The sequence below is a fragment of the Bacillus rossius genome, chromosome 17 (genome assembly GCF_032445375.1).
Source record: "Bacillus rossius redtenbacheri isolate Brsri chromosome 17, Brsri_v3, whole genome shotgun sequence".
Classification (NCBI taxonomy): Eukaryota; Metazoa; Arthropoda; class Insecta; order Phasmatodea; family Bacillidae; genus Bacillus; species Bacillus rossius.
The window spans coordinates 4,091,187-4,108,901 of record NC_086344.1 but is presented as its reverse complement, the minus strand read 5'-3'; the positions used below and the strand labels follow the sequence as shown (position 1 = coordinate 4,108,901).

At 37.6% G+C, this 17,715-nt stretch overlaps 1 protein-coding gene across 1 annotated transcript in view; it reads left to right on the top strand.

Annotated features, from left to right (window-relative positions):
* Positions 1 to 1,629: 1,629 nt before the first annotated feature.
* Positions 1,630 to 17,715, top strand: part of LOC134541001 (proton-coupled amino acid transporter-like protein CG1139) — a 133,773-nt gene continuing 117,687 nt past the window's right edge. The window contains exon 1 of the mRNA XM_063384116.1: positions 1,630 to 1,787. The gene's annotated coding sequence lies outside the window, so the exon portion shown is untranslated. The remainder of the gene's footprint in view (positions 1,788 to 17,715) is intronic.

The window sequence follows — 17,715 nt, the reverse complement described above, 5'->3', positions numbered from 1 at the left end:
TTTTATGAATAAAATTGAATATTTTTTAAATAATAAAATAATTATTACTTGAAATTATAGATACTAGTAATCAGATTTTTAAAATGCAAGAATAATTAACATTTATTGCCGAAATTGTTGTAATAAGCAATGAAATCCACATTAACTTTTCACTTCACTTTATAAACAGTCGACGAAACAGTTCACGTGTAGATGACTTGTAGTTAATTTTAAAAACTGGCGTTTAGCTATAATGTTTAAATATAATTATGAACAAGTTTTCATATAAATAAACTGTAAACAAATATCTATCATCAATTATATGAATCACCATAATTTTTTAGTCAATTGTAACATAACCTATTATTACTGCACTCGCCGACAGCGTAACGGAACAATGAGCGTAACGGGACACAGCGTAATGGAACAGTGTGCGTAACGGGACACTTTTTCGTGCGTGCAGCCAGTGTTCATCGATTTATTAGACGTTGAAACGTCAAAAAATTAGCAGCGACATGTATGAATTGTTTGAGCGTGAGCTTTAAGCAGCTATGACGTTACCGCACTCAAAACAACACAACGAAAAAATACTATCTCCACAGGCCTGCAATACAGCGACAACAGACTGACGCAACCAAACCATAGATAAAATCCACCCGTCAGTCCGTCGAAAGTACGAGCTCACCAAACGTTAGACGCATGGAAGGATACAATTTGTTCGAGGCCCTCTTATTGGCTGCAGGTCTCATGACGGAAGGTTAGAGACGACGGGCTATTGTAAAACCTGCTTTAACCTTCAAGTTTTTGCTATACACATTAGTTAAGGACGAAAATTTGGGCGCTCGATAAGGCCATCACGAAGTCAGTACAGAGCGTTTGCGACGTCGGAACAGGGCTTTTACAGATTTGGAACAAGGAATTTACAGAGTTTGAACACAGGACATTACGAAGACGAAACAGACATTTACGAATTCGAAACGTGGCATTTATGAAGTCGAAATAGGGCATTTGCGAAGTCGAAACAGGGCGTTTAAGAAGTGGCAACAGGGCATTCACGAAGTCGATCGGAACAGGGAATTTATGAAGTCGAAATATGGCATATAAGCAGTCGGAACAGGGCTTTTACGAAGTCGGAACAGGACATTTACGAATTCGGAACAGGACGTTTTCTAAGTCGCTTCACGGCGTTTACGAAGTCGCAACAGGGTGTTCACGAAGTCGCAACAGGGCGTTCATGAAGTCGGAACAGGGCATTTACGAAGTCGGAACGGGAAATTTACAAATTCGGAACAGGACGTTTTCGAAGTCGCTTCACGGCGTTTACGAAGTCGCAACAGGGTGTTCACGAAGTCGCAACAGGGCGTTCATGAAGTCGGAACATGGCATTTACGAAGTCGGAACGGGAAATTTACAAATTCGGAACAGGGCGTTTTCTAAGTCGCTTCATGGCGTTCACGAAGTCGCAACAGGGTGTTCACGAAGTCGCAACAGGGCGAGGGTAATGAAGTAGGACCAGGACCGGGGGGGGGGGGGGAAGGGGGGTGTCGGTCGCTTATCGCCGGGCGGTTCCGGCGGATACGGCCGGGCTGGTCGAAAGCCTCGAGCGGTGCGCGCTGGTTTCTTGCGCCCGGCCGGAAGGCAGCGCCGGTGGAAAGTTACCGCGCAGTCCGTCGCGAACCGCGACTCCGACCGGCAGCGGCGCGGCGAGGCGCGAAAAAGGCCAGTCGATGCCTCGCGCCGAAACTACGTCTCCGAGGCATCGGCAGATCGAGCCTCGCAGTACTTCGAGCTACTTGCGACGAACAACGGTTGGTAACGTATAGCTAGAGATCGAAAAATTCGCGGATTCATTTCACGACAGCTTATAATTCATCTAGTTATACCTCAGTGCTGCCTCTGCTATTGGCTCACAACTCACCTGGATGACTCTGGGCCAATGAGAAACACCCAACCATAGATTTATCGAATCACAGGCTGCTACGTTGTTACGTCTCAAAACACAGCAGCCAATGAGTGGGTGACATTTGACCGAGTGTACGTAGAACTATAGAGTTCATCCTAGAGGTCATTGAACCCGCGAATTTTACCTGTCCTTACGTATAGCGACACGTATTTTATTTTTCGCAAAAAAAAAGAAGGTTGTCTGTAATGTCGGTTTACGGACGATTATTTTACACGATAACGTCATAAGAAAACATTGATGAAAAATTGCATACTTTTTAATTTTCAAATATTATTTACAGTTTTTGCAAATTTAATATAAATAAAAGGTTTAAAAATAATCACGAACAATTAGCTAAATGCCCGCCTTAACCTGTTTGATATTATAGAAGATTTTCTCCCACGGTGGTTTGGCCGGTTCTTGCACGCTCGGCACAGGCGGAAAGTGACAATTTTTCGTGCGTGCAGCTGGCGTTCATCGATTTATAAGACGTTATCACGTCAAAAAATGTCCGCTCACTAGACTGCAATAGTGAAAGCCCGCGCCAGCATTCTTTCCTTGTTGTTTGGCTGCCGTCTGGAGGAGAAGCCATTGCCCTATTTGACCGGTGCCATTGCGTTTGCTTCTGCACTGGATTGCTATGAATGGTGTGCTGACAGTAGACATGTTTAGGGGCAGGCATTTTTCGCGAATAAAGTTGAACGCCTATTAGACTGCAACAAGGTATACGCGCACCAGCGGTTTCTTCTTTGTGATTGGCGGCCGTCTGCGAGAGAAGTAGTTGCCTTGTTTGGCTGAGCCAAACATGACGCATTTGCTTCCGCAATGAATTACTGTCATAGGTGTTATAACAATCGACATGCACCTGAAAGAAACGCAACCTAATCACGATGTTACCTCCTGTCCGGTGAAGAGGGACTGGAGGGTAAGATTTTCAATCACAGAGATGTGGTGCAAAAGTACGAGAAATAATTTTTTATTGTTAACAAAGGTTTTCACAATAAACATCACCCTTTAATACGCCAATTAAATAAGCTTGATATTAAACTTCGGAGACATTACTTTGAGGAATAACACCATGAGAAGTGTCACGTTTCTGTGAAAAAAAAATAACAGTAGTTTAATACACCTATCCTTAAATACAAATTTACACAAGTTTTATTAGGGCCGTTATCTGGAGCTGACAGGGATAGTAAATTAATTTTACATATAGGAAACACAGTCGATGCTACAGTGCTTGAACTTTCAGATAGTCTCGGAATCTTTTCCCGAAGTATGCATGGCCCTAATAATAAGCAAGAAGTTTCACTACTGTTACACGTGGACTGAACGCAATTTTTATAAGTGAAACTTCTTTAGTTACATCCGATGGGTGTAGGTTAAGGCGACGACTCAACATAACTAGAGTCCCGGAAATTTCGCGGATTCCTCTGGCCTCAGGATAGATTTCAAAGTTATAGGTGTGCTCGACCCATGTTTACTTTCCCATTGGTTGATTTCTTAGCGAGACCATTTTTATCCTTGTTATTTGGCACTACCTGATTCGCTTACTTCTCTCCTAGCTGGACATCGTTGGCTCACGATCGTAGAGGGGCGTGTCCAGATAACTGCGGTCCAATCATGAACACAGTGCGACAGTGTGGAGGTTTGCATTCTAGCTTGCGACTAAATGAATGCGCGAAAATTCCGTGGCTCTAAACATAACGTAGCGAAATGTACAACGCTTAGGATTATTGTGTCTCAAGGCTACATGTTGGTTTGGTGCGAATCAAGAATCGAGTAGAAAGTTAGGCAGCTGTTTATGAACTGTTTGCAGGTGTTTTTCGCTACCAAGTTTGTTACAATTTTGAACCTGAGTTACATAATATGTTGTATAGTTTTGTCGTTCAAGTGAATTTTTGCTTATTCGATCGTTGAAGGGGATTATGAAGTGTGAAGTTTCACTTCCAACGCATTTGGTGGCAACGTTCTTCAAAATGAAATTTTTAACCTGTAAAAGGGCACGTGAAATACAAATACAAATATGAAGAACGCTGTAAGTTTTTTTTTCGTAAATGGAAAGGATATATTCATGTAGGATTACAGATATTTGTTTTTTTTACATTTACACGAAAACAAGTGTATCATTATAAAATCGTGTACTCAGAAAAACTGGGTTCGGATACTTACCAGGGTACTTATGTTTTGTGTTGACCCAGAACTACAATACTTGAAGTTATTTGTAAACCATTCCCTGAATAATTTTCCAGTGTTAACTGCGCACATAATAAGCATGAAACAATCGATCAATACAAAATAATGAACAATCGAATATATTTTAAATGGTTAAAAATAATTATGCTTTAATGAAACATAAATTAAAATATTAAATATGTGCCAATTTTTGTAAGAAAACCTCAGTATTATCTCGAAAAACGTATTTAATACTAGCTGACCCGGCCACGCGTTGCTGTGGCTAAAGTTTTTGTTATATTACATTATAGTAAACAATCTAAGAGGAACAATAAGAGAATGTGTAATATGGTGATCTCCTTATTTGACTTTCTACTACTATAACCCTTTAGTACAATGAAATTATTTACGAACAAAGACGAAAATGTTGATGTTGGTATACAAATTCACTGGATTGAGATTTGAAGGGGAAGTACGTTGAACACAATTAATTAAAATGTTCTTACACTTGATATTAAGCAGAAATCAATAGGTACAAAATAAAAATTTATCAGATTTAATATTTCCATTTAATTTTATAACAAATATAAGTATATTACAGTATAATACAGTAAATAACATGTGACGCTTAAACTCATGAATGAGGTAGGCAAGGCAGACAGTCTTAAACTTTTAAACATTAATATCTATTTTTTTGAATTATAAATACTTTCAATTTCAATTTAATTTAACACCAATCGGTGCACAATGTTTTTGGTTAACCTGTCTTTAGCTAACACAAATAGATTCGACGGTTTCCCAACACGTGAACACGCAACATATAGTTGCCCATGAGAAAAACATGGATTTTCCAAATCTAAACCACAAATGGACATTGTTTGACCTTGAGATTTATTTATAGACATGGCGAAAGCTAAACGAATTGGAAACTGTAGCCTTTTGAAGGGTATGGTAGAATCTGATGGTATCATCGGAATACGTGGCAGCAGAACCACTTTTCCTTTAAACTTCCCAGCCAAAATGGTTGCTTCAAGAATGTTTCCGGTGATCTTTTTGATGACCAAACGCGTACCGTTACATAATTGAGGTGGATTCAAATTACGGAGGAGAATAATAGGGGAACCAATCTTTAATCGAAGATTATGTGGTGGCATTCCAGGGATATCTAATGAATTTAAAAATTCAATCGGAAAATTTACACTTTCATTTTCATCAACAACAGTATCGATTGATTTAAAAGACATCAGATCGCCTGGTAACAACTGTTGTATCTGGAAGTTAATTACGTCAACATCAACGTTTTTGGCTGCCAAAATCGCCCGTTGACTAAGCCATTCATGATTCAAATAATTATTCTGTATATCCGGGAAAATACTCTGAATCAATTCATTTTTATCCTGAACAACAGTGCAAAAATTGTCTGGTAGTTTAATGCATTGCGTATTTGGTTGCAGTTCTATTTTACCGTTCCCAATATCTAGTAGTTGTTCGGAAAATATTTGTGCTGATGGATCATTTTGCAATTGTACTCGCATATTTATGGTCAATCGAAGTGTTTCAACACTTCGCCATAAGAATGATTGTTTCAAACATGCATTAATCTCATCCGCGAAAGTAGAGCGAGGTATAACCGGTAAGGTCTGCCGGAAGTCACCAGACAAAAGTAAGATAGCACCACCGAAAAGTTTATTATTGCTGTTTAAATCTTGCATAGTTCTGTTTAATGCTTCAAGTGAATATTTGTGTGCCATTGTGCACTCATCCCAAATTATTATAGAACTCTTCCGCAACACTTCAGCTATTCCACTATTCTTTTTGATGTTACACATTGCATCTGGTTTATTATGAACGTCCAATGGCAGCTTGAATGTTGAATGTGCTGTTCGCCCACCATCCAGTAAAGTAGCCTGACGATGCTACTGCTAATGTGATTTTTTGTTGCGACCGTATTTTGGCAAGAATCAACGATATTAAAAATGTCTTACCGGTTCCACCGGGTGCATCCAAGAAAACAAAACCGCCTTGTTCAGCAGCAACAGCCAGCATAATCCGATCATAGATAATTTTTTGTTCTGCTGTCAGTAATAGTTCACTGTTCATGATAATTGTTGCTAAACTTCCATGGTCATATTGATTTTCTCGTTGTAAATCGGTATTGACTAAGTCGGTGGCTGGACGATTAGGTGATGGCATACCATAATGATTAAGTGGTAAATTTGAAATAAGAACACATAAATCCTCGATCAAGACCAATGCTTCATTGTACATCTCTGGTGTATAATCTATGTTTTGGCATTGATTTGTTTGTCTAATTCGGTGCAAGATGTCTTCTGTCATACAATTTTTATATTTTTCCCACAAAGTTTGTGCTTGCGAGGGATAAAATGTCGTCAAAATAATTGCAAACAACTGACGAATGTTATTCGGTGTTGATGTCAACGCAGCATCAGCAAGCGTTAAGTCCCAATGGTTATCGTCTTCTAGCAATTGCAGTTCACGACATGCATCCTGGTATGTATTGAATACTCGACCATTAACTGTTCGTAAAAATTCAAAAGACGTTGGTCCGGGAACATTCACCAATAACAAACGTAAATAGAAGCACTCACGTTGCTTTGGATGTACCGTGTAAAGTCTCCCCAATGTGTTAGCTTTGAATATGCCTGTAATGGAAGGATGTGGTTTTCCTTGTTTCCGTGGCTCCCATTTTTTACTGGATTTGTTCCATGTGAAATAACGTGGAACATCACCATACACCAATGTCTTCGCGAATTGGCCAAAAACATCAGGTTTTTGACACAATGTAAAAAATTCAGTTAGAGTCGTTTTCGGAGCTTCGAACGCTCTTTGGAGAACATTTTCTTCAGTGAAGTATACACGTTGACCGTTTTCAAGATGTATTGCCAGATGTTGGACAGCAGGATCTCTTTCGTGGATGGGAAAGCTGAGAATATGCCAAATAGCTTCATTGCTGCTAATGTATCTGCCCATTTGGTATCGTGCTATTTCGTCATTTTTATTTATGTTTTGTACTTCAAATATGGCCAAATCACTGCCTTTGTTTACATATTTACAAATATACTTAATTGATTTAACAGAACTGCAAAGCTCAACATTGATATGAGCTTTGTAAGTTTTTGAAAGTAGTGGTGAGTATGGTACCACCCACTGATTATCAAACTCAACTTGATTTGGAAAGTTCGGCAGTCGCATTGTAAATGCGTGGCCACCATTCTCAGTACTTCTGCGGCGATACATTGGATAACCATCAATATCCGTGATCGTGTCATTCGTATGCGGCTTTGGGAAGTTTTTTTTACATTTTCCATTTTCCATGCACGGTGACGTCATGTTGAAAGCACCGCATGGCCCATGGATCATGTTTTTGGTGACAATATCAAATAATTCTTGATCAATTAATGGGTCTGGAATTTCGGCTGAAATTATTTGATCGATTTCTTCAGGACGGATTCTATCTTTAAGCCAAACCAAAATGTGGGCATGAGGCAAACCTCGCTTTTGCCACTCTATCGTATACAGCCAACAACGTGTGATACCAAAAATTGAATATTTAACAATAAAATCAATTAAGGATTTCAATTTTTGTTTAAACACACGTGCAGTTAAATCATGACGATGAATGGCTTGTTGTCCTGGCAATAGTAAAGTTTGTATCTCTTCCCAATTCGGATTACATGTGAATGTAATAAATAAATCCGGTCGGCCGTAATGACGTACGTAAGTCATCGCATCTTGTATGTATTCCTGCATGTTCCGTGGACTGCCGATGTAGCTTGAAGGTAAAATGAAAGCATTACCGATGTCATTGGGATTTAAATTTCCATCGATGTTTCCAGCAACAGCATCTCGTAAGTGAATATATTCTTCCGATCGTAGTTTTGCCTGGTTGAATCGAAGGAATCGCAAGCGTTCGCTTTCGACCTTAGCATACATATCAACAATGTATTGATGGAACAGCTGACGATATCGAAGGATATAATTGTCTTGATGTTGTCTAACCATTATTCGGTGTGCGTAGTAGTTCATTGAGCTAACTTTATTATTTCTGTAATCACCTAAAAAAATAAAAAATAAAATGCAATACGAAATTAAAATCTATACATACAGTAAGAAAGTAAATAGATAATTGTCAAACTTACCGGTATTTGGATCATACTGTTTGATATTAAGGTGATATTCATCTTGTCCTTGCCAAAATATCAATGGATATTGTAGTACGTCATATGAACGGTGTAGATCCGAAATCGTACTGACAGTGTTGTCTCGCCGTGTAATTTTTATAGATCTTTTGTCAACTGGATCACCAACCATGATAACAGCAACCTCATCAACAGTTGGAGCGTTGAATCTACCAGCATGTTCACCTAATGGTACTTTGTCGGCTTTTATGACGATTTGATAATTGTCATTTTGCAGTCGTGGCGAAACTCTTTTGATCAATTGAATTAGTTGATTGCAGTGTTGTTAAAAGTACTCGGAAAAAGTAATTGGGCTCAATTACAATTACTGTGGTGTTAATGTAACTAATTACAAGTAAAAATTACTTTACATAAAAGTAATCAGTAAAATTACAATTACAATTACAATTACTTTCCACTACCATTTTATAACTGACTTACGATTCAATTTTTTTACACACTGTTACATTAATAAACATACATATATGTTTTGTTAAAAAAAATTATTTCATGTAATGATTAAATATATTATCTTTAATTAAATGAATAATATTTGAGGACAAACATTCTTGAATAACATCAAAAGACTTCATACAAGTAGCTACCTGTAATAAAAGTAACACTCTTTAAATTCTGGAATTGACCTTACAAAACAATTGCATTTTAAAGTTCTCATCAAATATATTCCCTCTCTTGATGGCAAAAACATCTTTACCAACAGTAAAAAGACGCTCAACGGGAGCACTTGACGGCAGTGATGTGTTAAATTTTAAAAATGCAGATTTTAGGATAGGGTAAAAGTTGGATACACTGCAAGTCATTAGCACTACAAGCGTAAAATTATAAACTTTACTAATACAAAAATGTATGTTCTTCTTGTTCTTAACTGTATTCATTATACGTTCCGAGAATAAAAGTAACGGCAAGTAAATATAAAGTATCGATTACCTTAATGTAACGATTACAATTAATGTTATGTATTCCGATTACAAGTACGAATTACATTTTTTTAATGTAATTCGTTACAAGTATAAATTACTTGAAAAGTAATCGTTACAAGTAATCCGATTACTTGTAATTCGTTACTTAACAACACTGGTTGATTGTGATCTTCTAAAAAATTTTCCAATAATATCACAATTGCTCTTTCCTCTGCTTGTTCAATAAAATTATACAGGCACCGAGTCGTCACGCGCTCTTCACAATCGCCCATAAAATAAATTTGAAGAAATTTCGGATTGTTATCAGGCATTGGCATCAGTGATCCGATTTTATGGTACACCTGTCCTTGAATTTTGAATGTAGTTTCAAAATTACGTCCATCGGATGCACGATCGCAAATTTTAGTTGCCCCAAATGACGTCATTTGGAAGCAAGAATTAAATTTGCGTATCTTACGCAAAAATAATTTGGAATCATCTGAATTGCCAGTAAGAAGGGATAATAAAGGCTCCGGCGGAGCGGGTAGAGGTGACAGCACAACTTTTCCTGATGCGCAGCACATGCCGGCTGCTTCATTCCGAAATTTCAATGCCTGACAATATTGACATACTTTATCCATTCCACCGATAGCAATTTTTGAATGCGCTGAGTAGTTAATATCTGGTGCATATTCAAAGGCAAGCCGAACGAATGATGCTCGTGTTAATGAGCGGCTGATCCGTTGCCTTTGTCGATCTAGTACTCGTACTGTAGCTATGTTTCGTTTTCGTGCCGCTCTTGTTCTCGTAATATTCTGTTGCAGACGTTAGTCACGCTGTTCTTGAGATTCTTGTGCACGACTTTCTGCAGTCCTGATTCTTTGAGCTGCATTTCTTGTTTCGATTTGTTCTGGTAATTGCTGAGCTCTTTCAACACGTTTGCGTCGTGACCCTTTGCTGCTCGCGTTGTTGAGGTTAGATTTTTTCGGTGGCATTTGACTGAAAATAATAATTTAAACGTTTAAATATTAGAAAGAGGAACTGAAAAACATGTTATCATAGCACATTGAAATAATAAGTGCAAAATAATTTTCAATGGAGGTTAAATAAAAATAATATAAAATTTTTTGTACAATTATTGAAAAAGTGTGGGGAGCTTTGTGCCATTTTCTCATTGATATATTAATTAACTTTTATAAAACTTTGTGATATTACTTACATGTATAAATTGAAATTATTGTTCCTGTGCTCCTACTGTGGCTATGTCTCGTTCTCCTGCTGCTCTTGTTCTTATGATATTCTCTTGAAGACGTTCGTTACACTGTTCTTGAGATTCTTGTGCATGACCTTCTGCTGTCCTGATTCTTTGAGCTGGATTTCTTGATTCAATTTGTTCTGCCAACTGATGGGCTCTTTTAATACGTTTGCGTCGTGCCTCTCTGGTGCTCGCGTTGTTGAGGTTAGATTTTTTCCATGGCATTTGACTGAAAATAATAAATTAATCGTTTAAATATTTGAAAAAAAATTGAAAATCATTCTAATTAACTTTTATAATTATGTGATAATACTGACATGTACATATTTAAATTATAGAGTTTAAATAATAATTTCAATAAGAATTGAAATACTAATTTAATCGTTTAAATATAAGAAAAAAAATCTGGAAAACTTGTTATCATAGCACATTGAAATAATAAGTGCTAAATATTTTTTAATAGAGGTTAAATAAAAACAATAAAAAAAATATTTGTACAACTATTGAAAAAGTGTAGGAAATTGTGTATCATTTTTGCATTGACATTTTAATTAAATATTATAATTATGTGATGATACTTACATACATATATTCAAATTAAATTATAAAGTTTTGATCAATGAAGCACAAATAAGTAAAAAACAGGATTAATTTCACTGTATTATCTTCATTTAATATGAATTCAATTTACACTTCAGTCTAAGTAACATGCTAACACCAAAAATTTTAAAAGTGGAAATAATTGAATTATACGGTATTTCGTTCACTACAAAATAAATTTAATTAATTTTATAGCGTCAACAACATGTGGTAATTATGCTGTTAAAATGTAGCTTATATGACACGTTCGTAGATTTACCATAGCAGCGCCATCTATTGATTACTTACTCAACCCAGTCGAAAGGTATCGACATCTGTTAGAATAATTTGGAGTTAGAGGTTAAATAAAAACAATAAAAAAAAATATTTGTACAACTATTGAAAAAGTGTAGGAAATTGTGTATCATTTTTGCATTGACTATTTTAATTAAATTTTATAATTATGTGATAATACTTACATACATATATTCATATTAAATTATAAAGTTTTGATCAATGAAGCACAAATAAGTAAAAAACAGGATTAATTTCACTGTATTATCTTCATTATAATATGAATTCAATTTACACTTCAGTCTAAGTAACATGCTAACACCAAAAATTTAAAAAGTGGAAATAATTGAATTATACGGTATTTCGTTCACTACAAAATAAATTTAATTAATTTTATAGCGTCAACAACACGTGGTAATTATGCTGTTAAAATGTAGCTTATATGACACGTTCGTAGATTTACCATAGCAGCGCCATCTATTGATTACTTACTCAACCCAGTCGAAAGGTATCGACATCTGTTAGAATCATTTGGAGTTAACAGATAATTGTGACTGTCAAATAATAACAGACAAATAAATAGCAATAAATTAAAATTGCGACTATAATTTGAGATTTAAACTATCCTATCTCTCAAGTTGGATCGAACTGCACATGGTGTGCAAATTTTATTATAATCGGTTAAGTGGTTTAGGAGTCCATTGAGGACAAACATTGTGACACGAGATTTATATATATTATTATATTCAAAAATAGCCAAATGTTTTACAAATTTAGAATAGCTTTCTTGTAGATTTCCAAGCGTTTTCGTAGTAGCTGGTTTTCAAAGTAATATTTTGTTTAAGTACAGCTTTTTTTTCTGTGTCGGTTGTTTTTAAATTGTGTAACTAATGCTATTGAACTCTATGCCCAAGTTACTATGTTTAACGAAGTAAATTCTTGTTCATTTGTATTTACCTATATTAGGCGTGGCCCGCAATATTTCTTGTGTTGCAATAGCATGATGATGATGATGATGATGATGATGATGACGAGTAGGGGCAGACATTTTTTGCGAAAAAACGACTATTAGAATGCAACCAAGTATACCCTAACCATACTACTTTTTCCCAACAAATGTCTCACGAAACTTGGGCGTGCCAAATCACGTCTCTAATACCAGTATCCATATTCGGTCAATTCTCAATGAATAGATAATCATTAGAGACAGGAAAAATTCGCGGTTTCATTTCGCGATAGGCTAGAATCCAAATGTGTTTAACTTTTTGCTGCTTCAGTGATTGAACCACAGGTTGTCTGAAGGAATCAGAGCCAATGAATAATCCTGAACGAAAGAAGTATCGAATCAAAAGTATTCTAGTTAATAGTTGTCACGAATCAGTGGCCAATTAGCAGATGTTATTTCTCCGAGTGCATAGAGGATCTTTGAATTTATCCTGTAGGTCATTGAATTCGCGAATTTTTCCAGTCCCTAATAATCATATGTAAACACAACCCCCCTGCGCTAATAAACCTAATCTCAGGCCGTGTCTGAAAATATCAGCAGATGAGATCCAAAGTTCTTGGGCTTTGACCTTTATCTCACGATCGAAATGTGCGCGGAATACTTAAATTGAATTTGATATCAACTGAATGATCTTAGAGATACATCATCTTTAAAAGTAACTAAACAGGAAAGGATTGGGAAAAAAGTCACATGTTCGATAGCTTTCAGGATAGAATCTACCGTCCTCTGCATATTCGGGAAAACTACACCTTTTCACTGAATGCTAGTTTAAGAATTTAAATTGAGGTATTTTCATTCGCCGAAAGTCCTTCGCGTAGACTGTGAGTCAAACGCAGATAATAAATACATTTAAAGAAGATGATGGTGGAATTTTAATACATCCCGAAATTAAAAAAAAGTGTATTTTTCCGGTCCCAAAATCATAGGTAGAGACCCCAAAATTTTACGAATTCGGTTGACGACGGGCTAGAATTAAAATCCCTTTGTGTGCACAACCAATGTTTGCTTTCCCACTGGCTAATTTATTAGCAAGAACGTTTTTGTTCTCATTAACGACTGGAAAAATGGGCGCTTTTAATGAGCTCGGGCACACTTGGGCAATCGTCACCTGTTCATTGACTACTGACTTCTAAAGGTGTCTCTACTGGGTGACTTGTGACTCAATATTTCTTTCACTGAGGATGTCTAACTGGCTCTCAGCCCTTCAGAACAATAGTCAACCAATAGCAGAAGCTCATAAAAGGTGTATATCTAGGGCCATGCATATTTCAAGAAAAGATTCCGAGACCAGCTGAAAGTTAAAACACTGTAGCATCGTCTGTGTTTTGTGATTGAGCGAGTTTCGTTCAGGTTCATAACGATTTTTAAAACACCAATCACAGTAATTCATTGCGGAAGCAAATGCGTCCTGAGTGGCTCAGCCAAACAAGGCAACTACTTCTCTCGCAGGCGGCCGCCAATCACAATGAAGAAACTGCTGGTGCGCGTATACCTTGTTGCAGTCTAATAGGAGTTCAGATTTATTCGCGAAAAATGCCTTCCCCTAGTTATCATTAATCAATACCCTACTTATTCTCCTACTTCTCTCCCAGCTGGACATCGTTCTCACGGTCGCAGATGGGCGTGTCCAAATAACTGCGGTCCAATCACGAACTCTGGGCAAGACTTTGAAGGTTAACATTCTATCTTGCGACCAAATAAATCTGCGAATTTTCCCTATCTTTAATCATAGGAAGAAATACGATTATTTCGCGGATTCGTTGCATTCCTTGCTAGACTCTACATGCCTGTACATTATCAACCATTTTGGAGTGCTCATTGTTCTACAACAAGGGCACATCCTTTGATGGGTTACAAGTAGAGACCGGAAAAATTCGCGGTTTCGATGGCCTTCAGGATAGACTGCACTTCCCCCTGTAAACTCGGGAAAATAACACAAGTTCATTGGCTGCCGACTTGTTAGTCGTCTCGGCTGAGTCGTCTGTGATTCGATCATTCTTTCGTTGCGGGTTTATAATTGGTTGAGATGCGTCCAGATGAACAGTAAGTCAATATCAAAATCATCTAACAGGTACATGTATTTGAATTCTAGCCTATCGCCGAATGAATCTGCGAAATTTTCCGGTCTCTAGTTACACGTGATTGAGTATAAACACTTCTGGTCATTGTTTATAATTGGCACAGGTTCGTGAAGGGCGTGTCAAAGGCACTGGAGTCCAATCATCAGCGTGAAGGAGATATTATGCACTTGTTACATGTATCATTTGATACTCTATGAATCCTTCATATAGTCATAGCTAGGGACTGGAAAAATTCGCGGGTTCAATGACCTCTAGCATGAACTCCATAGTTCTACGTACACTCAGTCAAATGTCACCCACTCATTGGCTGCTGTCTTGTGAGACGTTCCAACGTAGCAGTCTGTGATTTGATGCTGCTTTAGTTGAGTTTTTATCATTGGCCCAGAGTCATCCAGGTGAGTTGTGAGCCAATAGCAGAGGCAGCACTGAGGTATAACTATTTGAATTCTTGCCTATCGCGAAATGAATCCGCGAATTTTTCCGGTCCCTAGTCATAGCTCTAATACAAGATTATTTAAAAATTAAAAATTTCCAAAGTTTCAAGTCAAATATAAAAGTGTAAAAACAAAAGAGAAGGCACATAATGTTGTGTTGGGAAGTCAAGAGTAATACTAATATTCGCTTAGAAAGTTGATAGCCATTGCACATAAGAGCCAAAGTAAAATAAAAAAGTAACGTTTGAAATTAATACAGTCCTTAGTCACCGGTTTTTTCAACGCTGTCTATAATTTTTTTTAGTCCCAGATAACAACCCACTAACTTAATAAATTAGAAAAATAAAGAACTACATAAGTACCCGTGCATCGCTACGGCAGTCTACGAGCAGCTATTTACTAATGTTTAACCTTTGTTTAATACTGCTTCTAAGGCCCTTAAATTAGCTTGACGATCAGCTTCTATGTCACGCCTTTTCTGAGTCTCAGCCGGCAAGGTAATGGCTCTTAAAGCAGTTGGATGATCTATCTGTTCGTCACGAATTTCCTGCATCTGAGCTGCCGTTTCAGCGGCTCTCTTAGCGGCGAGACGCTATGCTTCTATGTATCGCCTTTGCTGAGTCTCAGCAGGTCAGGCAATGGCTCTTGAAGCAACTTGACGAAATGGGCTTGATTTTGTCTTCTAGGTTCAGTATCTTCCATAGACCCTAACGATCGTATAAGTAATTTTGTTTGTGCTTTGTACGACACCCTTGAAAGACTTTATTTACTTTTGCGAGACATTAAAAGTAGTATGTAAATGTATTTCCTAGATCAGGATGCAGGATGTGGTGGTGGTGTCGGCGTCCGAGATCTGGGTTCTGGGTGTGGATTGGGATTGCCGGTGTCCGCCATCTTGAATTGTGACGTCACGGCGGCCATCTTGGATGAGCGTAACGGGACGTAACGTAACGGGACATAACATAACGGGACAAGCAGATCACTGCAGCCATCTTGGATCCGCCATCTGTAAATCGAGCGCCCCACTCATGATGAAATGTTCGTCTCTGTAGCCATATTGATTTTTTTCTGTTCCGCTGCAGGCCGCCATCTTGGATACCGTCGACTTTGTTTCTGTTGTTTGTTCCTAGATAGCGCCAGCGTCGCTCTTGATTTTTTTCTGTTCCACTGGAGGCCGCCATCTTGGATACCGTCGATTTTGTTTCTGTTGTTTGTTCCTAGATAGCGCCAGCATCGCTCTTGATTTTTTTTGTTCCGCCGCAGGCCGCCATCTTGGATACCGTCGACTTTGTTTCTGTCATTTGTTCCTAGAGAGCGCCAGCGTCGCTCTGTCTCATCACATAAGGTCGATGTTCCATTACCTACCATAGTTATTAAGAACCTTATCGACATTTTAAATTTTATTTTTTATGAAAAATATATTGGAAACGCTGTGATTCGAACCATCGCAGCTCTGATCTCTAGGTTGGAAAACATACGCCTTTAACCGCTCAGCCATCGAGACATTTACCAGACCGAAGATTAAATAAGGTATATATAAAAATAACATGCATATTTGGACTTGTAATTTTTTTAAATTTAAAGTAATAATAGCACCACCTGTTCGAGACAGACCCACCATCTTGTCATTTGGCCGCCATTTTGAAAATCCGTAATTTTTATGCTAGAGATGCGGGAAAAAGTTCAAAATTTATTAAATAAATTGACAATAAACATAATGTTTGATTATATCGATGTACGTCCTTGGTTCGATTCCCGGCGAGAGTAAACGGTCGATCCTTCCTCCATGAAAGCTACCTAGACTGATCTACCACCAGCAGTACCAAGGTATATATCATCAACAGGTATGACATCATGTCCGCCATCTTGTCTATATCCGCTGGAGACCACCATCTTGTTTTTCATCTGCTAGAGTGTGCCGATCCCATGTAGTATAATTATCTGGTCACCATACTTTTGTCCTCAACTGTTGACATTGAACATTGACCTTGAAATTTGACCTTGACCTTGAAATTTGACCTTGACCTTGAAAATTGACCCTAACCTTGAAATTTGACCTTGACCTTAGCCTTTGGCCTTGACCTTGAAATTTGACCTTGACCTTGAAATTTGACCTTGACCTTGAAATTTGACCTTGACCTTGAAATTTGACCTTGACCTTGAAATTTGACCTTGACCTTGAAATTTGACCTTCACCTTGAAATTTGACCTTCACCTTGAAATTTGACCTTCACCTTGAAATTTGACCTTGACCTTTAAATTTGACTTTGACCTTGAAATTTTACTTTGTCCTTGTCGACCATCATGGACCCGACATTTAATGTTCAGTACATGCTACCAGGAGCGACCAACTGCTGGAGTACGTCATCTTGTGTGTGTACTCATATTATAGAGTACATTTACATCTGGTTAATTTTATTTTAACCTGCTACAGTGCAGTAATCATTTATTACCAAGGTGCCCCCCACCATCTTGAAATTCGGACGCCATCTTGAAATCATGTAATAATGTAGCTTGAAAAGCGGGAAAAAATTCAAAATTCATCAAAAAAATCACTCATTAACTTACAAATCGAATCGATGGATCCCTGTCCACGGTTAGATTCTTGACCAGAGACAGTTGTAACTAATTATTAAATAAATGTTAGGTTCTGTTTTCCATTACCTTTCGCGGAGTTTATTAATCATTCACTCTACGAAAATCAACTCAAGTCAATATACCGGACCAACGAATTAAATCAGTGCCGATTAGCCTATTATGAAAGTCTAATTTTTCAATAATCTGAATAACATATATGCCGTTCATGTACAAAGCCACACATATAGATTAATTGCCTTCAGTCCATGAGACCGAG